Genomic DNA, 26,347 nt, shown 5'->3' on the forward strand with positions numbered 1-26,347 from the left:
AGCCCTTTATTGTGGTACAAACCACACTCATAAAATCAATTAACTTCAACACAGGTCAATGCACTATGTACGTGTGGGTCAACTCTTTTGCACATGTCTTTGTTGCTTTTAAATGCAAGCTTCTGTGAGAAATGTTGATTTTTAGCCATAGTATTTCACTGCTTTGTGTTCGTTTTAGGAGCAAATGACACACTAACACAAAGCCTAGAATGTCATTTAAACTCAAATATGGGTTTAAAATTCCGTCCAGCCACTAACTACGTGGTTATTGGAACGCATGCATCTATTTTAATCAATCTGAAATCTGATTGCAGAATTCCCATTTCCAGAGTACATTTCGTAGGGGATAAAAATATAAACCCAGGTCTCAACCTGCCTAAAACACCTGGGGCAACCGGACTCTTGTTCTAGCCACACATAGCGAGTCACGACTCCTACTGTGTAGTATTTGCCTGTACTGGGGAACCAAGAAACATGACTTCTGGGGGTCTCAGGACTGATTTTGAAAAGAATAGAAACGCCAGGTGGTTACAGAGAAGGACCCTTGAAGCTAAGAGCAGGCTCGCTCTACGGCTTGCAGCTGGATGTTTACAGGAGTGACACACACACACTGGCACACACTTGACCAATGTTGAGGTTTATTCCTAAGGGGCCCAGCATGAAGATAAGGCACCCTGTCACAAACGTCCTGTATGCTTTGGGGATCCGAAGTCTCTAATCCACTCTGATTGCACATGTGGGTGGTGTCCAGCATCACTAGTGGCAAAACCTTACCACCCAAAAACTGAAGAAGAGAACATGAGGTCTCGGGTCAAGGTCCGGCTCTATTTCAGAAAAATGTGTAACATTCCCAGGCTTCACAAGTGCTCGATGGCCTCAGATTCACCCACCCTCTCTACTGTCAGCTTCAGTAGAGCCATTGGATGACATGGGGTCCTTGTTGGGCTCCCCATTAGACAAGCACCACTTGAGAGGCTTGAGCACCCTAAAAAAGGTAAAAGTCTGAAAGTGAATTTGTTCACCAGGGGCGGTAAGTATCACACACAGGGCGCATGTTTCCTGCCATAAACTTGAGCTGCCCTGGGGGCAGCACATTCATGTGAAATACGCAAAAGCTGCTCTGTTTCACGGTACAGGTGGCAAATCTGCACTTTAAAGAGGAGAGAGATCCCCTTGCAGGTGGGGGCTGTGAGTGTGTGTATCTGGGGGGGGGTCCATGTGACCCCCTTTGCCCCCCTCCTGACGGCTGCCCTTTGGGGGTGCACTGACAGGGCACCACCTTTTTGTGGCGCACTGTTAGTGTACCTCCTGATGGCTCGTGCTTTTGCATTCGCATGCATAATATAGTGTGGGCACACAGGCAACAAGATTCCCTCACTTGCATGTGACTATGCAAATGAGGAAATGCCCTCTCATGATAGTGCTGGTGCATATGTGTGGCAACACTATCAGTATCACAAGAAGGGGACGCACAAGCTTCTGTGGTACATTCTGTAACACCAAAGTACCCTGAGGGCACACAGAGCGGGCACACATGCCTGTTACACTCTGGGGCACTCTGTGTAATACGACCCCAGAAAAACGTCATGCATCTACCTGGTTATTGGTAGTGACAAGTCAGCCTTACTTTTGTCTGGGCACCTCTACAAAGATCCATAGCAGTATTGTCATTTTTGTGTCATCTATAGACTTACATAGCGTTCCTTTGATTTTTACTAATGTCCCTGTTGGCTTTAATTGAAGAAGGTTTTTATTTTACAATTTTTGAACTTGGCTTGCACGTTCCATTTTTTTCTTTTAGATGTATTGTTTTTTTCGAGTGTTAAATCCTTTTTATCTCCGTACAGTAAGTTGAGCTAAACCCGCACAACCAAAGATTGATATAAGGATATTTTAAGGCGATCTTTGGCTCGCCACTGTGGAACCTTCTGACCACGACATGACTGGTCACATGGGGCTCATGGTAAACCAATGGTAGGCTGAGGAATAGAGGGGTGGTCTCAGAGAGCATGGATCATCAGTTTTTCAGCCCGCCAAACAGCCCAGAGGGAGCACACTGAATTTTCTTCAGCATCTGCTTATTGCTAGACCGCCCGCCCCCAAATCTTCCTGGCAATGAAAGGGCTAATTAGCCACACTCACTCAGTATGCAGGGGGTTTAGTAAGAACATACTTTACATGGCTGGGAATAATTCAGCTGCAGCAGGTAAAAAATGTGTAGGGATATCAACCTCGAGCCTACCAGGAGGCTGTCCTGCACCAAACAAACCTCCATCTTTTCATATGAGCGGGAGAGGGTTGCAGCAAGAAAACTAGGGCTCGTTTTAGAGACTGGCAGAAAGGATACTCCACCACAAACATGACCGATCTCCCGTTTGCCGTATTACGAGTGAATTATGTCCTAATGCACATGTGATAAGACGAACGTGACATCCATCACGTTTTTCAGGAAAGGGACATCCATCACGTTTTTTATGGAGTATGAGTACCAGTCCGCCAAACTCTAAATCAGGCCCCAAGAGGCAGGTTAAATTAGATCTCATATTCATAGAAGTTATCAGAACAACTTCTTCCTAACAAAACAAAAAAAGTAATAAGTGACACTTCCCTCATCCAGCCTGACAATTGGGGATGACTACTTAAAAGCAGGTGAGACGGGACCAATGGAGAGCAGATGTACAATATTTCGAAAAGTATAAAGCAATAAGTCCATTACATTTTTGTGTAGGTTTTGAAATTCTTTTTATGTGAACAATTAACCACCATTATGTGGTGTTTCGCGACGCGTTCATAAGTATTCTTTCACTACTGAAGTGACGGATATTGGTGACTTATTGATGTGGCCAGCTCTTATGGTCCAAGATCCTTGGGGATGATTTTACGATGAAACTAAAACTTACTTTTCAACTGGATTGAAAATGATCTGTATTGTCCACATAATACAATAGAGGATGGAGAGCGCTGGGTGATGGGCACAGGAGGCTGGGAAGCAAATTAGAGGTAGACATTATTGCCCCCGAATTGATGATCAGAATAAGAATAATTGCACCCAAGATATATATATTTTTTTAATTCATTTTGGGGACTCAGCAGGGTTTTCAGTCTTGAAATCCCTGTCTGAATAATTTCTGGAAATATGTATAAAGAAAAAGACTGGCACCTGCCCTTCAGTACTATTTCTTTTCTACCTGTCTTTTCCATGAAGTGTTTGTGTGGTTACAATTTAGGTACTGGACAGTTGGTATTCTATTGTTTTTGGAACCTTTAACACAACAGTGTTGAGTGTGCGCTGTTGCTTGTTATGGATGTGGAATTCTATTAATCATAGGCTTATGGGTGGAGTTTGCACTTCCATGCAGGGGACATGCATTTGTCCAATTAGCCTTTTATGTTTTCTTCTCATGCATCATGGATAATATACCTCCCTTTGCCTTCCCTGAAAATATGGAGATGTCTGGGGCATTCTGACACTTAAAATATATGCTTACTCCAACAGTCTTAAGCACTAAGATGAAGTAAAAAAAACTGGATACAAACACACTGGAAAGGTTTGCGAATGCACACAAACTTGTGACTTTGTGAGCTTCCAAGAACAGGCCCTGTACTGCACCTAACATCCATAGTTCCACCCGAACCCTATACAAAGCAGCCATACCTGAGGGTTTTCAACAGGGGTAGGTTCCACCTGCAGGCTCGGACGCTGTGAATCAGTGTCATTATTGTTCGCAAAGATTTTGGGTGTGGGGGTGGACTTACACAAGCTTATTACATCTGTGATAAGCGTCAGGCAGAGGCTGTATAAATAGTTCTCGTTTGATACCAAGAGATCAGCTAATAAATATGGTGGCATTCCGCCGCGTGGCAAAGGCGTTGCCATTTGAAATCAATATAAACGACAAATGTTCACTTATATGTGTAGGTTAAAGTTGGCAAAATGCAACGAATGCTCTAATTGAATAATAATTAGGAAACATGTTATCGGTCTTAACAGATAATATGAGGCAGGCTAGGAATGAACCCCTTTGGAAAGGGTTCCAGCAGAGGTTTCAGGAAGGCTGAATCCATAACACATTTTCAGGATATCAACAGACACATTTATAGGAAATGAATCTAGATGAAACTCCTACAGTCAGTGGTTATTGTGAAAATGGTTCAGGGGTCGGGCCCTCCAGATGTTTGTTGAACGCCCTTGCTTTAGAGCGGCTCTTTATTTATTTATTTATTGTTTCTTAGAAGACTTCACAAGCCTCAGTCTGTATTTTTCACAGCAATAACACGGATCCCACTGCAAACGGCAAAGTCAAAATTATTTTGTGCTGGGAAGGACGAACCCAAATATTGTGGCAATATGCCAGAAATTAGCTGTGGAGATGAGCCCTGGGGCCCTGGGCAGACGTCTACAGGAGCAGCATGTTAAGCGGTCAGTGACTGGAACTGGTAATGAGGGAAGGGAGGCAGTTTGGGTAGGTCAGTGTGCTGCGCATTTTTGACACAATGCAGTTAATGCGCACCTCCCAGAGAAATAAACAGTTGTCTTCCCGCAGAAATTATACAGATAGTTCAAGTTAATTGGTAGTTGTTTTGGTGACTGTCTACCTTTTGCAGTATCCCTCTAGCATGACTAACACTTGACTAAGCAGTTTCGCCGCTGTGGCAGACCCATCACCCACAGCAAGTGCAGGGGCTTGAGGTAACTTGGCTGACTCCACTCGGCTGGTGTGCCACCAAACTGTATGTCCCGAGAGCGTCCTTCGTGGGCCCATCTTTGGAGCATAAGCAAGCAGACTGATAAATATTACGCAAAGGAAGGCGCACGAGAGTTGATGCACATCGGTTTTTATTGCAAATGTCATGTACTATAGTGTTATGTCTAACGGATACCACAATTGACATGAAAAGGTAGTGGGTCACCTGTTGACTCCACCCGCTCGGGTCGAGAAATTTCTTGTAGAAGACATGTAGAAATGGGTTTCTCAACAAAGAAGTCTGCATTATATTAAAATTATATTAGTGATTTAATAGATCTTATCACTCTTTCATACTAACTTACTCTTTCACAAAGTGTGACTACAGAGGGGTGTCTCCCCAATCTGACTGGGTATACACTGAACCCACCCAGAGTTTGGATAGGTGTTGGATACATGAACACAGGTATGAGTGCTGAGGTACACAATAGCATCCCCACGCATGGAGTGCGTTTGCTGTGCTTTTCTCTGCATTTTTATGCACAGCACATGTGCTTAGAGATTTGATGACATATCTGTCTACGGAGAGGAGGTAACCGTCACAACAGTTTCGTCCACCCCCACAAGAGTTTTTTGTTGAGTGATGTTACTCTTTATTTTAATTAATTAAATTTATATCCTATTAACCCTACAGGTGCTGACAGAACGTCATTAGGTGATGAAAAGTATGAGAGCACAAGGTCTGATGATCGCTGTATAGAATGAATGCATAGTTAAACAGGAGTGTGAGGGCCCTGAAGAAAACCATAGAACTCTATGGGCTTTTTTTAGATGGCCGAAACATGTTAGAATAGGATATTGGCTAGATGAGCTACTGAATCTCGTAATAGGCTTGATCTTCTTTTCTTTTAATCATACCAAAGGTACCAAACAATAAAGGGAAATCATCAGGCTTACCTTTGGATATTTTTATTATTTATCTGGATCGCTGCAAAGAATACATCAAACGTTTATATATGAACTTCCAGCATTGGTCAAGTCCACCAATGTGGTATCTACCTACCGAGGCATGGGGACCCTCTGATCAAGATTGCCACCAGAAGCTGTGAGTGAAGCATTTTCCCCTAAATCTTTTGGATTCTTTTAGGTTTACTAAGATAGTGTCTCACATAACCTAGGCATCTAGAGTGATTTTCTGGTTATACATTTCAGACATTGTAAATTTAACATAAGAATGAAAAAGAATCCAGCAACAGGCTGACAAATTTCCTGTTGTCACTCGTTTCGGAGAATGTGTAGTTTTGCATAATCCCGGGATCCCCTGCGGTGCCAGCAGGCTGCCACAGTCATATACAGGGAATTAGTGAAGGTTCGTAACAGGGTCATAGCTTCAGGGGGTTTGGGGTGTTACACCCCCCTAATATATCTATTATTTAGTAAATCGTTGGGTACAGGAGCTTTCAATCGGGTATGGTAAGGAGTTTGTCAGATTTCACCTCGGAATTTTTTAATACACACACTCACTCTCATCTCCGTTTTATGAAGGTCTTAAAACTTTTTTTGCAAAATACTCTGTTTACACTACCCCTCACAATTTGCACCCAATTCCCTTTTCACTGGTCCTTAAGCCCCCTCTCATGCGCCTATATGATTAGCATGACATGCCAGCGTAATTATCGAAAATTCTGAAGCTCACACCCCTCCAGGCTTACTGACCAAGCTACGCCCCTGGTTCTTGTAAGCGTGTTAGTCAAGCAGACTTGTGAAGTGAAGCACAAAGTGTTAAACTATTGAAGCCTTGCGCCTGCATAGGAAGTGCATATGTTTAGCAATGTTGTATGGTGGCAGTCATGCCATGTTATGGTGCATTAGGTAACAATTTTCTGACAGCTACTGCAAAGATCAAAGGAAAAGGAATTAAAAAACAGGAAACAGGAAAATGTTGAAGATTAGAAAAAAATAGTTTTTTAAATATTTACTTTAACAAATTGTAGTTGTTTATTGGAGTAGTTACTCGTGAACACTTAGAGCACCCATATGCCTAGTTGCATCCCACAATACGCCTGGTGCTAAAATTCAGTAAACAATTGTCAGTTAAGCAGACTCTCCAGGATTTAGCAATTTGAAAAACAAATCGCAAAATCTGCAGTTTTCTAAAAATGGCAGACAATTTTACAAAACTGCCCGCAAAATTTGGAGAGATTTTTTCTTTTTGACGAGGGAATCATTCTGGAGTCTGTCTTCTTCTGTGGGAGTGCTTAGTGCCTTCAATCAAGCACCCTTCTTGAGCACCAAATATAAGGCCCAAAATCATGCAGGTGTTGAGCTTTGCAATGCCAGCTACACAAAAAAAGCTCTCTAGTTTCGTCTTTACCATTGGTTCTTTATGAGGCGAGAATTGTCTAATGCCATACTGTGGAATTAAGCCTGCAACCTGCCAGCTTATTACTTGGGAATGCTGGATACATTACGACGAAGAAGATTACAAAGGATCCAAGCTTTTATTTCGGAGGACATTGAACTTTCTGAAGGAGCTCTTAAATTGAGTAATGTTACCGCTCACTACTGACCAGTATTAGGAGCTATCATGGCAGGGGCGGCAATGTGGGGTTTATCGAGCTGGTGAAATGCTCTTAAACTTAAACCTCCCCGCATGTGCCACTCCTGACAGCACAGAAACTAATGTACCCTGTGGACACGCCCATAGTCACCTCCTCTCCATTTGGAATTATTTGTACAGGCAGGGAGGGGGGTCACATTATTTAACTGCACCCACCACCGTTAATTCCAGTCTCTTGTAGGTCCTAGGTTTCTTTCAGTGCGCAGGGTACAACCTGGGTTTTAGGCAGGGCCACTGGGTTTCTGCGGCAGGGGAGTATTAAATTATGCAGCAAGAAAAGGTAATGTATGTGGCGCAATGTGGCACATCTAGCGATAGTATCATTTTATTATCTTTTCATGTTTACCTATTGTAAACCTGTCTGGGGAAAAAATTCACCTCATTAGTGCCGGTTTAACAACTAAATACAGCATTAAGCAACAGAAAAGGAAGCAGTCAACTTTAGCAACAGTCCGTCCATTGCTTGGGAACACATTTCACACCCTTTTTAGTAACTTTTGATTGGAGTGGGCAGAACTCGCAGAGTAGAATTTTGTGGATTGACATCAAAACTCAGTGAAATTCCGCAGAGTTCAAGGAACAGCAGAGGCGCATACATCGGCGCTAGAACATCCCAGGGAGAAATACAGCTCCAGACACTTTAAACATGTATATTTTAAAGTGGAATACTCTGCTACAAAAGTTTCCATTGATTTCAGGCTGAAAATGAATGATTGAGTAAAATAAAATGGCGCTGAATTTCCATATTTGTGCTGCTAAATTTGCTAGTCCATGCTGCAATATCCTGGGGGGTGTGGTTAAGGTGTCTGGAGTGAAAGGAAGTAGTGATGTGCAATTTCCATTGAGTTACACGCCCTTTGCAGGAGGGATATTTTAGATTACTTGTATATACTCCCTGTAACAGGGTCCTGATGGAAAGTGAGCCACATCATTGTGGAACAGATGCAAATTCTGTTTGGACTCGGATGAGAAATCTAGACACAGAGAATTGTGGTAGCTGAAAGAGGAGCTAATAGCTGGAAGGTTAAAGGCCATTTATACTCCATAGACAGAAAATCTACGATTCCATGTTAGTCGTTCCTAGTATCAGTCAATGGGTGAAGGTAAACATCAAATCATATAAGCATGCCATGAGGTCAACCTGGAATGCTCAAATCGCTGTGATTGCATCAACACCATGCGTAAGGTTTGCTTCTGATAACAGTGATACAAGTGAGAAAAGGATGGTCCTAGAAATGCATCCTCAATTTGCTAGACTTTGAATAAAGATAGGCTTGTCCCCGATACCAAATGATAAAGAGAACTTTAGTAAGACTAATGCTTCGGCCAGCCAGAGCTTCAGATTGCCAAAAGGGAGATGCGGGACAACCCTGCATGGTTACTCTCCTGGGGTGGACCGGTTAGAGGGAACATATAATAGGTTATTTGTGGCCTGGGGGAGGGGGGAGGTGGGGGGGATGTTAAGGGTGTAATGGACAAGCATCTCATTCAAGAGGCCTCTTTTGCACAGAGGGGTCAGAGATGGGTATCAGCAGGTTCAAAAGCTATAATCAGGAGGCATAATTTGCATAGTGAGTACATCACAGGACCAAAGCTCTTGGCCCTTCATTGGTTTCGCTCTCAGAGATAACCCAATGTGAAGCTTTGTCACAATATAAAACACAATGCGGCAATAAATACCATACCCCTCCATAACACAGGGTGCCCCGTAGGTTTGAGACATTGACGCAGAAGAATGAGTTTTTCTCTTTCTTTCTCAGTGGGTACACAAAGGTTCTTCCCCAAAGTCTAACCGAATGGGCTTTAAGCATTGGGGAAACAGCAGCTTTCTCAAAATAGGTGTTATGCTCATCAAGAGGGAAATTAAATCCTTCTAGCAAGCGAAGAATGATTTACCTCACCAAAGACAGAAAACTATAGATATTTCCAGATTCAACACCGGCACTACAACGGATCTTTATAGAAGGAGCCAAGAGACCTCTTTCACAGCTCTTAAAATACCTATCGAGCACTTTTTAGAGGCATCATGCGGTCTTACATCTGTATAAACTGCTGAATGTTAATAAAGACTAAAATATCCAACCCCCAAGACTTGGGGCATGAATCTCTCTAAGTCTCGGGTCAGGTGCCCTAGGCTACCTTGTATAGGCATTTTATTTTCTATCTTTACCAGAAGTTTCTAAATACAACAGCCAGTAAAATGAATGTGCTGTAGCCATATCCACCATATTTGCTGGTAAGTTCGTGATCAAGGCCATAATCATTCTGCTTTCTATTGTAATATGGACCTTCCACCTGGACAGCAGCATCTCCATGGACACTGTCCAGTGAATCACCCACGCCCTTTTGCTACACGGCTACGTATCCATTTCTCGAAAGGTTGCAAGTTGCTAAGATACCGTTGTCTCCTCTCCTCACTACATCACCGATATCATCCTTGAATTAAACACATCACTACTCTCTGAAACCCATCACCACTTCAAGAAAAAATATTCTTTGTGTACAATAACAATAATCCGGGATGAAAAAAGAAAGGCGGCAGTAGGTGTGGGACATGTTTGAGTTTACAATCCATAAACCAGAGCCACAGAAATACTCAGATTCAGGATTTATACAAACCTGATGATAGAAGTTGGGGAGGCAAGAAAGCTACATTGAGACTAAACAACTCTGGATATTTTCGTTTTTAAGCGTCTTGGGTTTTCTGCCAACTTTAAATTCTGTGGCATGTTGAATTGACGTATGAACATTTTATTACATAATAATTTTCATTTTTAAAATTGAATCGTTTTTTTCTTATTTAATATTGTACAGCTTCAAAGAGACGCTTAGTGGGTTTAACAGAACATTGTGTGAATCTAGCAACTTTGTGAGTCGATAGTGCACAATATTGAGCGATAATTTATCAAAAGGTAAGGGGACAGGGGGACGTATTTGTGGAGTCAAGTACAGAAATGTATAGAAACTTACTTTTCAATATTTTGTCCCTCAGTATTGCTGTAATGATATGATGATTGTCCAGTCTATATTTATGACTAGATGTTTCCAGTGCACACCTTCCAAATAGGATCACAACAATGATGTGCTGCTCCACTGCCTGGCCGGTTTAAAATCTTGCCACACTCATACTGTATACTCAGTCCTCCAGGCCTCCTTCCTCACAGCAGTGGATCATGCAACCCATGACCAGTGAACCTGTTCCAACGCCTCTTCTTCCTGACCAGTCGTATCTGACGTCACCTCTGCAGTGGTAAGTGGGGGCATCTGCTGAAGATACGGAGTTGACCTATTTCAAAAATCGTGCTTTGACAACGAAAGGTTTATTCCTCATAAACCATGGAGGGCAATGGGTGAAAATGGTGATGAGTTTCAATCTGGCACGTCTATACCTGCACAGTGGCAGGCCCACCATTGTCTATCCTACAAGAGACGGCAACACTATTGGCACCTTAAATCACAGGATCATCATTTAACATCTACGTTACTAGCTCTTGGCTTTGGGACGATGATAGAAGTGAGGATCCCTGTAGTCCCTTTCCATCCTGCTCCCTTCAATTGGACGCAAAGCTTTGAAGCCCTTAGCTGCCTCCTCTTCTTTTCTGTTGACAGCTACTACTTTCAATAAACCTGCAGTAGAGCGCCTTGCCTCATTGCCACAATTCTATAGACACAATTTTACATATTGCTTCTTGCTGTTCTACAATGTGGCATGTGTTAGATCTTACTTAAAACCTTGGGAAAGTATCTGCTGTTTCACATAGTACATAACACATAATATATAAATTGCAAAGTCTGTTAATTTATTGCCCAAAACAGTCATGAAATGCCATCCCCAGATCCTCGCAGGCGAATGAGAAGATCTGAAGGCCACATCTGACGTTGCAATAGAGTGCCAGTAAACTCGGCAATAATCAAATTATTATTAAAGACTAAGCACTCCATTGTAGAAGGCATGGTCATGTGGTAAGGAGGGGGTTTAGGATCTGAAGTCGTTAGCCAGACTCTACAATTATGGCACACAGTTAGAATGTGGATGAACACCTATTTTACTTGTGTATGGATTTGTTCAGGCACATCAAATCTTGCATGAATGTTCTGTTGTGGTACACTCTATAAATTACCACCATGCAGCCTATCACATGACAAATGAACTAATGAAATGCTCATTTAGCATAGAGGTGGACTTGCCAAAATATTTCATGGAGAGCCAAACCAGAGCCGAGCCAAAGGTCTGGCTCTGACCTTAGCGGCTGTGCTGTATAAATCATAGACCAAACATCATGTCAAATAGGATAAAGCCTCCTCAAAATTCAAAAACAATTTTTTCTTTAGCATGTGGAAGATTTGACAAAATCCTATGCGTGGCCCAGATTATTATAGAGCATCATTATAGTCTATTAAATCAAACACAATAGGTTTTTGTACACTTGGCATTTTGAACTCATATTTGAAAGAGTTTTCATACAAGATAATGAAGAAAAATGTTTTGGTGAAAGAAAATATTTGTCTAACATCATGCAGTTTAGGCATGTAAGCCGTGATTCACCCAGGTTTCACTTTGAACAAATGAGCCAGTAAGCTGATATATATTTGTCTTTCCTAATGTTAAGGCTTTGTTTTTATCTCTTTGTGCATTTTCCTGCAGTTCTTATATAGCGCCAACTCGAACCGAAGATACTGGAGCACTTTACATGAGTACCCATTAAATTACACAAGGGCACCTTTTATTGTTTATAGGGATGGGCAGATGAAGTGATTTGCCCCAAATCACAGGATGTTGAGTCGACACTGAGATTCGAACCTGGTTCCCCAGATCCAAAGCCGATAGCTCTGCCCCAAACACCACAACCAGTAGGCAGGCAGAAGCCACATGAAAGCTCTGCACGTTATGGGCTCGAGGATCCAACAGGACATCAGACTGAGCCAGAGCCAGGCTTCATGCTCGAGCCAGGCTTAAGCTTTCAGTGGCACACCCATCAATAACGAGCAAATCCACCACGGAGTATTCGAAAAGATTGTAAATTCATGTTTGACACTTTCGGCACTACAATATATCTGGTGTGAAAAAAATATATAGTTTCATAACTACAATAAATAGTATACACTTTTAAGGAAAAAACAAGCTGATTTTCAGCTAGGGAAAGTTTGCACAGCTAGCATCTACTCCGTGCATGACCTAAGCAACAAACGCCCCAGTCTGGCTTTATAATAAAAAAACAGCCTTAGTGCAAAACACAAGCATCTATTATATCACATATGGTAGAAAAAGGCTCAGTGTGCATTTATGAAACGGTCCCATCTCTTCTTTCTGCCAGAGCTGTATTTAGCCTGAATATCCAGCTCCAAAATTTACAAAAGATAATAACAATGTTGTTCCTTAACTATACCTTGCTGTGACCTTATAGAAACAGTGCACTTGACTCATGCTGGTAAAATTAATATTTCATCTAGTCTCCATGCCTGACCTGATAGAGGGGTTAGAAGCACACAGACATTAGGAAAAGCTGCAGACGCGTCGCTTCATGATTTCATCCGGTACATCGCCTCTTCGTAGGTGCCCATTATGAGAATACTAGGTTTCTGGTTATTCAGACTCAGCTAAGATCACTAAAGCACATCAGTCCTGCCCTCAAAATAGTACAGAATCACTGATAGGCAGCACACCTAAGGTTACAGCCAGAACTCTCAATTCTAACAAAATGTGAGAGTTTTGTAATTTCTATTTCTACTTTCAAATTTAGCAAATATTGGTTTAGCGGTGTAAAAACGAATGGGAGAGTGCAAAACAGGTGTTCGCATCCCTCTATCTTTACTCACCCTGTAGAGCACAAATGGATTGATAAATCAGCACCGAGCGTGGTAGGGCCGAAGGGAACCTTTCCCTTGGTGGTTGCAAACCTTTTCAGCAGTTTGTGGTCTCCTGGTTGCAGAGAATAGGTTCACACCTGCACATACAGCAGTATAAAGAACACTGTAAGCTGTATAGTTTTAATACAGTACAACACCCTAGGATCACACAACAGGTGAAATACAAAAATACAATGGGAGAGTGATTTGAAAGTAACTACCATATAGCATCCAAAATATCACAACGGAGCAAATAAAAGGAAAAAAAAGAAAAAATTGTTGCAAACCTACAGTGAAAATGTAACTGGATACTCTTATGGTAGTTGGTCACAAAGTTTCATCTTTTTAGTTTTACATGGAGAATATGAGAGCTTAAATGTCAATTCAACCAGGGGCATAAATGGTCTTCAATTCACAAATGTGATCTGTGGAAATGCACCAAGATATTAACATTCACAAAGGTGCAAAAGGGACATGTGTACAAAGAGGCTGGAACAGGGAACTGGTGAGCCTCGATAGCATCGCATTGTTCATTCATAGTTGGCACTATCAGCACTCCACTCTGTGGCACCTTAGCCTGGCACAATCGACGGCACGTGGCGAAGAACACACGGCTGCCGCTGCTGGAGGAACAATGACTTTACAGGAGTGTTCACTTGGTTCCCACATAGTCACTCCACAGCCACCTGCAGAAGGATGGAGCACGCAGGTGGATCGTGCACCGTGCCCACACGGTATTGAGAAGAGGCGTGCAAAGGCGCGTCACTGGCTCCGCTCGCTCATGGGCCGCACCAGTGTCAGCGAATCCAGCACAAGGAGCTTGCTGCTGAAGAGGTAATCAGCACTAGTGCACACTGAGCTATTAATAATTTAGATGAATATTAATAACTGAAACGGGATGAAGGAAAGAGAAGTATTTGAATGAAAATGTGATCACTGTGGGTAATTTTATATGTCCCCAGCAGAACTTTGGTTATCTTTGTGACTGAGACAAATCAATAACAACAAATATTTTATGACTGGAAGCGAAACGAACACCAACAGGATCTTCTGCACGGTTTTCACCAAGATGAAGAAAGACTAGGCAGAATCTCAGGGACTGTGACCTTTCCCTCAACACCCCATTGTATTTTAGGAGACAATCATTGTGAGGCGAGGCAGCAGAACATGCATTTCAAGTGTGAAGTTAGGTAGACTCAAATTATGGTTTGATAAGCAGAGACTTAAGACCTGCGGTGAGGTATTGCTGGATCTGATTTGGAATATGAAGCTCGACGCTGGCTTGAATGCAGCCAGGACGTTGCTTACATATTTTTGAATGGGAAATAAACTTAAAAAGAAAATGCTAGAGCAGGGACCATGAGTTTAATGGATTGTCTACAGTGCTGCATTCTGATAAAACAAGTGAATATAAGGGAAGAACTGCTCAGTTGCAATGACATGGGGCTATGCCTACGCAATGATAATTCTCGACTCTAATTCGTCCGTAACACTGTGGACCACCGCCGCCTACTCAATGGTGTGACATCTGTTGGAGAAGCAGAGACACAGCTGCTCTGGTTCAGGCCTTTCTTAGTAGGTTCCTTCTTCACCCAGACCTTTAACATTTTCAGAAAAATACATGAAAGTTCATCACGCAGTCTATGTTTTTTGTAGCTTCTATAGTCTGCCTCTTATTTCCTATAAAGTCTCAAAATGGTCTACCACATGCACGCAGATGACTCCCAGAGCTGAAGAGATAAGGAGTGTCTCTATTGGCTCAGTTAAATATGTCCAAAATGGAGATCATGTTACTCTATGCAGGAATCCCCTCTGTACTTCACTTTGGCTGGTCCACCTCCTTGGGTAAATCAACCAACCCTTCCTCCCTGTCTGAAGTTTGCAAGTCGAGTCCACTTGCTACAGTCGAATTCTTCAGAACTCAGTAGTCGTTCACCCTCTAGTATACAATCTACAAAATGTTAGATAAACTATGAGGAGCCTGAGGGGGGGTTGGGGGTTGAGGGGGGGTTGGGGGTTGCTTGGGATGACATATTACAGTAGGGGGCAAAGGGAAATCATGGGGCGCACACCTGAGGTTGCCGTTGGCGAATTCGGAGATATGTTAAGCCTACTCCCATAGACAACATAACAAAGCACACTGTGCCCACAACACATGGTTCAAAAGTATTTTCAGTGTTGAACTAGATTTAACTATGCCCTATCGAATGCAACTCCCTGAAAGAACTGTACTTAGTTACAGACTGCTACTCACTAGATTCAGTAGAGAACTGTATGCCATCTTACTGTTTCATTAAAAAGTAATAAGATATAGTTTTTAGAAAAATGTACAGTGTAGAAATGAATGAGGTCCACTAACTTTGTTGCCATTGCGTGATCAACCTCTACTGATCAAGTGGCGACCACACGCAACATATCTGGCCTGCTGCTCTGTACTGAATTAAATACTGCACTGGTGTCTACTGGAGCCTCCCAACCGACAGAGCGAAGCTCCAAAGACAACAATACTGCACAGCTCACCTTATCCTTAGTCTAAAATGCATCAAACACATCACACCAGCAATGAAATCTCTGTAGGTGACAGCCAGTAAAGCAAGGAATCCTCCTACCACAAGCTCCTATTCCTCCTGGCAGGACACCAATAGTGGGATGGATTATCCTTCCATTCATAAGAACACAACTCCATGGGTCTCTCTACAGCAGTCACTATCCTTTGAGAGAAATTTCAGGACAAGCAAAGAAGGACTGAAGAAATGTTTAACTGACAAGGGATCAGATGATTCACCATATAATTGTACCCATTACTCCTAACAGTTTGCTCAGAAGCTACCTTGGTGTACTGCAAATGCAGCTCAAAGAAAAATACATAAAATAAAAATAATCCGCTGTGAATAAGAGGTGCGGAGCAGTGGCCGTTGATTCTGCATTCTCATTTCTTGCCCAAAATAAGCCAAATATGTCTAGAATAGTGTGAGCATTACAAAAATACAATCCATAACTTTGCTTCAACTCCAGAGGAATAGGAGTTAATATACGGAGCACAGGGCATGCTGTACAATACAGTCTCATAGTTGACATTAAAAATGTCACAGTATGCAAAAAGAAATTAAGGGATTCATCAGACTACCCAACTTATGTAAAATAACACCACAACCTTCAAATACAGACAGCAGGTCACCTACCTGAGTATCAACATCCAGCCCTTCATAGATCAGGAAGTGACATTAGGATTTATTTCTTGTGTTTTTCTTAGATCATTTCCAACTGATGGGTTTTCAAGCAGGGTTTTGAAAGCCACCACATCAGAATTAAATGTATCCCAAAACTGGCATGCTTTTGGTGCAGCTACAGTCAGCTGTATTCTCCTCGCAAGCAATGGCGCACAGATGAAATCTGTGTCCGACACGGTCCGCGCTTACCATCTCTCAAAGCATCTGCAAACTCCGAGTCACAGCGTTTGCTTAAATAAGAGTCTGGCATGAGCGAAAAAAAGGAGTGGCTACTCAGAGCAAGAAGGGGCTGAGCCGGGAGAAACTGTAAATGCTCAAATCTTCCTTGGGTTGTGCATACGGAGATAAAGCAAAGGGAATTTCACTGCTGACGCAGTTAGGTAAACCTGTATTTAGGAGCTCAACAAAGCATACAGGTGTCTACAAGGCACCACTACAGAATCTACAGAGAACTTCTAGTGAGCTCATAAACCACAAGATCGGAGTTATACTGCGAGCTTCTCTTTCCAAAGTCTGTGGTACGTGCAGAATGTGTCCTACGTACTCAACGTAGGGACAGGTTTTAGCGATAGGATCCAGGCCTTCATCTGGTCACAGTGAATTCCAAGAACGCACATCGGCATGCAGAGGGAAACATCAATAAGCAGTCTTTTCAAAAATCAATTCAATTCAATACTTTGGATGAAATTGCATTTGGGGAAGAACCCAGCTGCACAATGCAAGAATGAGATGTTTCAGGTACAGCCCTTCCCTGGTAGAGCTTGGTCTGAAAGTGGTTGAAGAAGTGCTAGTTCTCGCTCTTGTGTGTGAGCAGCAAAAGTGCAGCAAAGTTACTTCAGGGAAGGCGCTGCAGGCAAAAATGCATCCAGACTTAAATGAACAGAAATACTGGAGGGTCTCTTGAGGAGGTGACAGAAGTAGATGCCACAAGCTCTATAACCTAGTCTGCTGCCTCACATAAAGCAGAGGCCGTTCAAACATTACGGCTCAACCCAGCACAGAAGATGCCACTCTTGTGGGACTTGATTGGAGAAGTGTTTGGAACTATTTGGCGATGCTGGCTCCCTCCAGTGTACTGAATACAATAATACATAGGCATGATTGGGTTACCAATCTGACATCACCAACGTTGGTGTAGGTAGACTCTATATAAGAAATCTTGCTTGCTTGCAGAATCCTCTTTGAAGACCAGTGGCAAGTTAGGCATGGCGATGTTGTAGGCAGGTGTTCACGCAACACAAAAAATAGCATTTATTTACTTACCACTGCTATGGCCCATGTGCACAGCGCCAAACTGTGCTTTTTCACTCCAATTCCCACACACGCTTTAGTAAATGTGGTCCTTAGACTGGAGTTTTGGATCTATGGTATTACACTGCATTTGCAACCGTAGATGTCAAGGGAGGGCCACATGAATGAAGTTGCTACACAATTTTCATAGGATGCGCAAGTTGCCTCCTGGGAAGAAAGACATAGGTAGTCATATGCTGAAGACTGGCTGGGAAGTGTACTCCAGACTGCTCCCTTAGGGGAAACAGGAGTACATGTGTTTGGGTTGGGATCCAACCCAGAGGAGGACTGTTCCCCCTAGGACCAAAGCTCTAAAATAACTGTAGCTGGCTCCATCATGGCAGCAGGTGAAAGGAGGTAAACTCTAGACAGGGCTGTTCCCTTTACCCCGTTTTGTACCCTGAGAAGTTGTGACTGCTGTAGAATCATTGGAGTAGTCCCTGCAATTCTTATGATTCCTTAATGTTTCACATTCAAATACATTTCCTATGCATAAATGTAACCGTTGTACATTTAGGCTTATGTAAATACTTTGAAAAAGTGAAATTTTTAACTCACCAGAGATTTTCTTTCTTGTTGGAAAACCCTTTTTGCAACACCATCACCAATTTCAGGTGTGTTCTCTCTCCATTTCATTGTGGATAGGGATGCAATCATGCCCTTGGCAAGAATACATTTCCAACCATATCCATGTTGCATTAAAAAAGTATGAAGGACTCCAGACATGAATGTTTGTAGTTGTTCATCAAGGTTTCAAGGCATCTCTTCCCAGGAGAATCCGCAACACAGCTCATGCTGCATATTTCCTCACACTTAACATTACCCTATATTGGTGTTTTAATATAAATAAGCAAATACCTTCATGCGCACTAAGCATTATTTCATTTCTCTCATTAATGGAGATTTTTCACACTCAAGTCTAAATTAGATGTGAAATAACCTTTACATATTGAGACTTTTATGCTCCGCAGTTCTCTTCAGCTATGCACATATAAGGGATAGTGTCAGTGATGTAGGGCCAAATATACAAACCATGACTTGCTTTGGCTTTCCTGGTTACACATTCACTTGAAGGTGACTGGCACAAGTCCATCAAACCCACCTCCTTTCTAAAGCTCCATCCACAGCGTTAGACTAGGGCAATAACCTGTGTGGCAACCACTACTGGCAAGCACCCGCTTCATCGTTTCACATTCATTTCATATTCATTGCAACACATAACCGGGCACAGAACAGTGAGGGTGGTTGGCCAGTTAGTCCACCTCAGAAATCTGTCCCGGCTAGAAATAAGGTATTGCTTAAGTGAGCATGTAATCTACAGCTTGAATCCAGAATGGCTCAGGTGGAATGCGGGGCTGCGCATGGGGCTGTTTTAATAAAGAAGCAAGAGTTTCCGGAAAGCTGTTGAAGATGACTTTTAAACAGATAAACTGTGTATTTCTTATACAAAAATGGAGGCGGGGCTCTGTGAAACGCTTGATTCCAATTTGTAGCGGATGTCCAATTAGCAACATATCTTTACCATCACAGTCTCCCTTTATCATGTTGAGCCGAATACATTGTTCTAATATTTTTTATATTTAAAGAGCAAGACATCCAACCAAGACCGCCATATAAAGTGTGCAATGCATAATGTTTATCAGAGGATTCTAAAATGGTGTTCATGAAGAAACAGAAAAAGTTATTAACGTTAAGCCCTGCCAGAAAACCTCAACCTTTTTTTCACACTCATGAAGACCTCTAAGAAATAAATACTCGTGGTACACAAACCAGCTGTGAATAAAAATTACGAAAAACTCAAATAAAATACTTTTGCAATATCCATCATTTAAGGTGTTTGAATAGACATATATATATATATATACATACACACACGATAGCCATAATTTATAACTGATATACTTAATCTGTCTAGGACTGAGCTCTCTGTAATTGGGCTTATGGTTCTGTCTATTAATACTCTCTCCCAAATCCACACACTTATGGCAGCCAAGTCACCTAAACATCTTAATGATTGTTTTTTTTAAATTCAGTAAACTTGCTAACTACGGTTGTTCTGTGAAATGTCAGTGCTCCATTTTTATTTATCTCTTTGGGGTCAAGTGTCATCTTTGAACCTTCCAGTATCCGGATTTCGAGGTCTGATGAACAATGTATCAATTCACCCAGCACAATGGCCATAAATCTATACTACTAGTATAAAGAGAGAACAGAAACCTTTTGGCAAGGTAAACTCGGGAACCACAGCGCCAATCCACACACCCAATACATTGTTGAAATCCTCAGGTTGTGTAGAAGGACATAGGCGAATTAAAATAAAAATAAAACGTAAATTAAAAACTTTAAATTTACAAACAAAATAGTCCCTTAAAACTAGCGCCGGCCGCGACGTAGCGCTGACCGCGACCTACACCTGCGTGATGACGACAGGCGGGGAGGAGCGGTGACGAGCGGCGAGGAGTGGCGCCGCGGCTCAGGTAAGGCGAAGTGGGAGGCGGGCGGGGGTACGGGCAATGTCGGGGCGGGCGGGGGCCCGGGAGTGGCGGTGAAGTCCGGAGCGCGGCTGAGGTAAGGCAGAGGCGGGAGGCAGGCGGGCGGGAGGCGGGCGGGCGGGCTGGCAGGCAGGCGGGCGGGCAGTATAGGCAATGTCGGGGCAGGCGGGGGCCGGTATAGGCAATGTAGGGGCAAGCGGGTGGGTGGGGGCCCGGCCGGGACTGCACTAAAGCCCAAAATGCTGCCCCCAGCCCCCTTCTGCCCCGGGCAACGCCGGGGCGGGCTGCTAGTTACATTTATAAACGCAAACAAGTATCAATAAGACGAGAGTACCAAAAGCCTACATATGGGAAATTACAACCCAATACGCCTGTGACCAAAGTCTAGCCACATACAGGGCTCCATTACAAGTTGCCTGAACCGGAACCGTCTGGGGCATACTGCTCCGGGCAGCTATGTGTCCTGGCCCATAAATATGTGGTCTGCAAACTCAGAACTCAATAATTCTGGGTCCAGAAACCTATTTGGAGTTGCAGGGACCTGCTGCACCTGGCTCCACCAATATCCCTCAGCATGGGGGGAGCAGAACTTGCTTCTCCCCGCTGAAGGAAAAATGAACCACGCTCCCGCTGCCTCCCTTCCACTCCCCACAGAGAGACGACCACCATTTACTATCTGCGCCAAGCTGGCGACAAATGACTGCCGATGTGGGTGCACGGTTTCCCGCAAACTTGGGAAAATTTGCAAAATCAGATTCGGCATATTAGAATGCACATTATTCACCACTGCGGGAGAAACAACTTCCAATCCCTGACCTCATGGGAAGGTACCGGCCAGTATATAGTAAATTCAGGCCTCAGTATCTCTCCACAGATGTAAGGGGAACTTGTAACTGAGCCAAAAGTTTTACAAATGTTATGCCATGGGTTTTTTAAATTGCACAGTGTCCGCAAATTCCTTGGCGTATTCACACGTTAGGTTTTAATGGGGGTGCTCGCCCAGAAATCAGACTTTTCATGTTTCAAAATTAGAATTATTTTTGCAACTATCTTGGAATCAAAATGGATTTACCCCCTTCTCCCCCATCCTTTCCATCCACTGATCCCTTTCTTTGTATGAGTCACTCGGCCTAGGTGCTAAAGATTATCAGAATGCAATTATGTCTGGAGGCTAAAGGTGGTCTCTAATTTTTCATTGAATTGATTTTCCTGTTTGATGGATAAAGATTAATTATGAGTTGATGTATTACTCTCTGCTGATTAGTTACGTTTTGCTTGATTAGTTTTCCGCTGATAGACTTATTAGTGCAAAAATGTCTAAGGGAAGAGGTTGGCCCTCTGGACGTCCTGCACTGTTCTGATCTCTTCCCATACCATCATGACATGCTCCTGGGCTCTGCCCACGCTGCTGAGTAGCTGAGGATGCATTGCATCAATCAGTAAGGACAGACAGGTGTGATAGTGAAGGAGTTAACAGAGCTACTGCCACGTATGCCGTCAGTTTGCATAGAAGCTAAGTGGGAGGTAAAAAAAAACCTGTGAATTCACGTGTTCCTAGATATATATATATATATATATATATATTACCTACTGGCGGTCGCCAGTAGGTAGTTATAGTTAGGATTTTTTTCAATGTTAAATCTCAAAATTCTATTTGGAATAACTTTGGCACCGGTTGACGAATCTGCTCGGGTCCTTCCTTGAAAGTTTGGGGGGGATACGTCAAGCGGGGGCCGAGATAAAAGGGGGGTCCCAAAACGCGTTTTCCCCATGTAAATTTCCATAGGGCGGTCGATTTCACTTTTAGCCCGAACGGCTGAATGGATTTCCAGCAAACTTGGCAAAATTGAAGGGACTGGTAGCCCGATGTGCCTTTGCTATGTCTCAAGATATGTGCTGCAGTGGATTTTGAGTAATTTAGGTTCAAAAAAATATATATATCTATAAGCGCTCTCCGGTGCGCGCACCGGAGTGCGCTCCAGGCGCGACACGCGACTTGCGCGCAGGAAGCTAATTGGCTCTTGGGTGTCTGTAAACATTCTAAACAGGTTGGAGCGGCCGCCATCTTGTGTCTCGGTAAAATCGAGACACAAGGGGTTTGAAAAAAAAGGGGCAAATGACCATAAGGGGGAAGAGTAGACCCCCTCTGACCCCCTAGGTTTGATGTAGGGGCTAAAATAGGGTCCTGCAGGGCATTACATTTTTTATTTTTTTTTTCGTTTTGCGCGGGGGAAGCGCATGGTACGCGCACCGGCGAAGCACGGGGAAAATCCAGGACCATATTTATGAAGGCCTTGCGCTGCTAGTCTTGCGCCTCCTGTGCGTCAATTTTTGTGACGCACCAGCGGTGTAAAAAAATGCGCATTGTTATGCAATATTTAAAAAGTGACGCATCTATCTAGATGCGTCACTTTTTAAATATAGTGCAACGAGGCACATTTTTTTACACTGCTGTTGTGATGCGTCACTTTTCTGTGCGCACTCCTTATGACATTCCAGATGTGTCATATTTAATGTATGACGAATCATGTTGCAAGGAGTTACAGATACATCAGTATTTCTGACATATCTGTAAACATAAAAGTGATGCGAGGCAGGTGCAAGATTTTGACGCAACAGCATCCTAAAAGTGACGCAGAGAAATCTTATAGATTTCAGTACGTCGTTATTACCAAGCTTTTTGCGGGGGAATGCCCCCTTTGCATACATTATACCTGACGCAGATATAATGTGGCGCAGAGTTTTAAAAAGTGACCCATGTACCTAGATGCGTCACTTTTTAAAAATAGCGTCAGGTATAATGCATGCAGAGGGGGTGTTCTCCCGCAAAAAGCTTTGTAATAGCGACGCAGTGAAATCTTTGAGATTTCACTGCGTCACTTTTAGGATGCTGTTGCGTCAAAATCTTGTGCCTGCTTTACAGCAGGTGTTAGACTGACGCAAGCCCTTTCACATGGTGCTTTTTCCATGTGAAAGGACACATTACTGGAGTTGCGTCACTTTTGTGACGCACTCCAGCAATGCGTTACTTGGAATGTCATAAGGAGTGCGCACAGAAAAGTGACGCATCGCACCAGTGGTGTAAAAAAATGTGCCTCGTTGCGTTATATTTAAAAAGTGACGTATCTAGGTAGATGGGTCACTTTTTAAAATCAAGCGCCACATTATATCTGCGTGAGGTATAATGCATGCAGAAGGGGTGTTCCCCCGCAAAAAGCTTTGTAATAGCGACGCAGTGAAATGTTTGAGATTTCACTGCGTCACTTTTAGGATGCTGTTGCATCCTTTAAATATAGTGCAACGAGGCACATTTTATTACACTGCTGGTGTGATGCGTCACTTTTCTGTGCGCACTCCTTATGACATTCCAGATGTGTCATATTTAATGTATGACAAATCATGTTGCAAGGAGTTACAGATACGTCAGTATTTCTCACATATCTGTAAACATGAAAGTGACGCGAGGCAGGCGCAAGATTTTGACGCAACAGCATCCTAAAAGTGACGCAGAGAAATCTCATAGATTTCAGTACGTCGTTATTACCAAGCTTTTTGCGAGGGATTGCCCCCTCTGCATACATTATACCTGATGCAGATATAATGTGGCGCAGAGTTTTAAAAAGTGACCCATGTACCTAGATGCGTCACTTTTTTAAAATAGTGTCAGGTATAATGCATGCAGAGGGGGTGTTCCCCTGCAAAAAGCTTGGTAATAATGACGCAGTGCGTCTTTTTTAGGATGCTGTTGCGCCAAAATCTTGCGCCTGCTTCACAGCAAACCTTTCAAATGGTGCTTTTTCCATGTGAAAGGACACATTACTGGAGTTGCGTCACTTTTGTGACGCACTCCAGCAATGCGTTACTTTTGTGTTTACAGATACGTCAGAAATACTGACATATCTGTAACTCCTTGCGAATTGATTAGTCATATATTAAATATGACATATCTGGAATGTCATAAGGAGTGCGTCCAGAAAAGTGACGCATCGCTGTTTTCACGTAGCGATGCGTCACTTTTCAGAAATGAGGCCTCCAGTTTATTAACTGTGTCATAACTTTCTTTTCTAACACTCACCTTCTTTCATTCCTCCTACTTCACTTCCTTTCACCTCTCATACCTTTCTGTTCTTTCTTACTCATTCTCCTTTCAATTATCAATGCACTATATTTCACTTACTCTTCATTTTTTTAAGAATATAGCTCTTTGATGAGAATTGGAGGTAGTTCTGAAAAGAACTTTTGGTTTTCTTCTTTTAACTGAACAGGAACAAAAACAGGGAATGGAAACTGCTCAACAGGAGCAAAAAGAAAACAAAAAAATTAGGGGTGGGAAGGGCAGCGATGGTTCTCCAGTGCTCGAACCATGAGCAGGACACTTTGCTCCCCATAGGTGAGGAGTTGATTGCAGTATCTGCATTTGACGACCCCATGGTTAAATGCAGGTTGTATGTTTGCCACCTGCTCCTGCGATTGCTCTCTCCCAGAAGAAGTTGCTCCTCCTGTTGATGTAGAGGCCCCATCTCTGGGAACCTCTTGTGCCAGAGCCCTGACACTTTCCCGGGCAAAATTCTGGGGGTGCCTCCTCTCCACATGGCGAATCATGGTGAAGTTGCCAAAAGAATACTTTTTTTGGGGGTTACCCCGTGACAGGACCTGTTTGCAGATCCTGCACTCTACTTTTGGTGCATTCACCTTTTTCTGGTCTGCTGGAAACTTAAAAAATTTCCAGATGAAATGTTCTTTGACCTTCGGCTGAGGAGGCTCTTCATCAATGAAATCATTGGAGTCATCTTCACTGCTAGATGGTCTGGCAGCCATGATTAATCAAGAAATATGCAACAGCAAAAAAGGCAGGTCTTTCAGTCACAAAAGTGAAAGAAGAAGTGAAGGAAATGGGTGGGGATTTCATTCATTGTAAAAAAAAACTGTTAGCAACCAATGAAAAGTGTTATTTTAGGGTCACATGACCCGACGCGTTTACGCTGCGCGCTCCGGAGCACTTCCGGTGCGTTTACGCAGCGCGATCGTAGGCGCTTCCGGGGCGCAAACGTGGCGCGATCGTAGGCGCTTTTGCGTGCGTTTATGCGCCGCGAACGTAGGAGCTTCCGAGGGCACTTACGTTGCGCGCCGAAGTGACGTCATCAAACTTTTACAGAAATGCATAATCATTTTCCTTATTAAAAAAAACTAATTTTATTTGTATGGTACGAAATGTTTTGCATTATTATTAACTTTTCATTCATATTTTTTTTCACGAACGACAGTTGCGCTCTGGGTGCGCTTTCAGATGAGCTCACGGAAAAGCTTACCGGAGAGCTTAGCTGAAAGCTTCCCGGAGCGCGCACCCAGAGCGCAAAAGAAAAAAATTATATAAAAAAAAACATGAATACTTTAAAAAAAACAGCAAATTGTAAAAAAAAAAAAAAAGGTTAGAAACTCGATATACAAAGGAATTAGCATTTAAAAAACCTATGAAATTCACTGAAAAAACCATAGGTTTCACACCAGTTATAGTTAGGAATTAGCATTTAAAAAACCTATTAAATTCACTGAAAAAACCATAGGTTTCACACCAGTTATAGTTAGCTGGAAATTTTACTGATATAAAACCATTGAAATTCCCACGTTATAGTTAGATGGACTCACTATAACTTGCGCGTGCAATGCACTGCTGATGATGTCTTATTAAGCCAGTTAACCAATCAATTTTTAAAAACCATCCATTTAGACTTTTATTTAAACATTTATTCTTCCATCAACTTTTACATATACATATATAAAACATATTTATTTTTCAGAAAGACACACATTCACTGGATGGTGTCATCAGTGATGTCATGAGTGATGTCACTGACCATGTCATGAGTGATGTAATATGTGATGTCATCAGCAGTGCATTGCACGCGCAAGTTATAGTGAGTCCATCTAACTATAACGTGGGAATTTCAATGGTTTTATATCAGTAAAATTTCCAGCTAACTATAACTGGTGTGAAACCTATGGTTTTTTTCAGTGAATTTAATAGGTTTTTTAAATGCTATTTCCTAACTATAACTGGTGTGAAACCTATGGTTTTTTCAGTGAATATATATATGAACACACATACATCTTAAACACACCCACCCCCAACCCTACCACGGTCAGTGAAAATTCTGAAAACTACAGCTCACCTGGTGCAACGTG

At 42.6% G+C, this 26,347-nt stretch overlaps 1 protein-coding gene across 2 annotated transcripts in view; it reads right to left on the reverse strand.

Moving 5' to 3' along the window:
* Positions 1 to 26,347, reverse strand: part of MARCHF3 (membrane associated ring-CH-type finger 3) — a 313,528-nt gene that overhangs the window by 155,881 nt on the left and 131,300 nt on the right. The window contains exon 3 of one of the 2 annotated variants that reach the window (XM_086961111.1): positions 13,123 to 13,250. The exons of the other annotated variant lie outside the window; for it this stretch is intronic. The gene's annotated coding sequence lies outside the window, so the exon portion shown is untranslated. The remainder of the gene's footprint in view (positions 1 to 13,122; positions 13,251 to 26,347) is intronic. 2 annotated transcript variants of the gene reach the window in all.

Source organism: Lissotriton vulgaris, chromosome 3_1 (assembly GCF_964263255.1).
Source record: "Lissotriton vulgaris chromosome 3_1, aLisVul1.2, whole genome shotgun sequence".
Classification (NCBI taxonomy): domain Eukaryota; kingdom Metazoa; phylum Chordata; class Amphibia; order Caudata; family Salamandridae; genus Lissotriton; species Lissotriton vulgaris.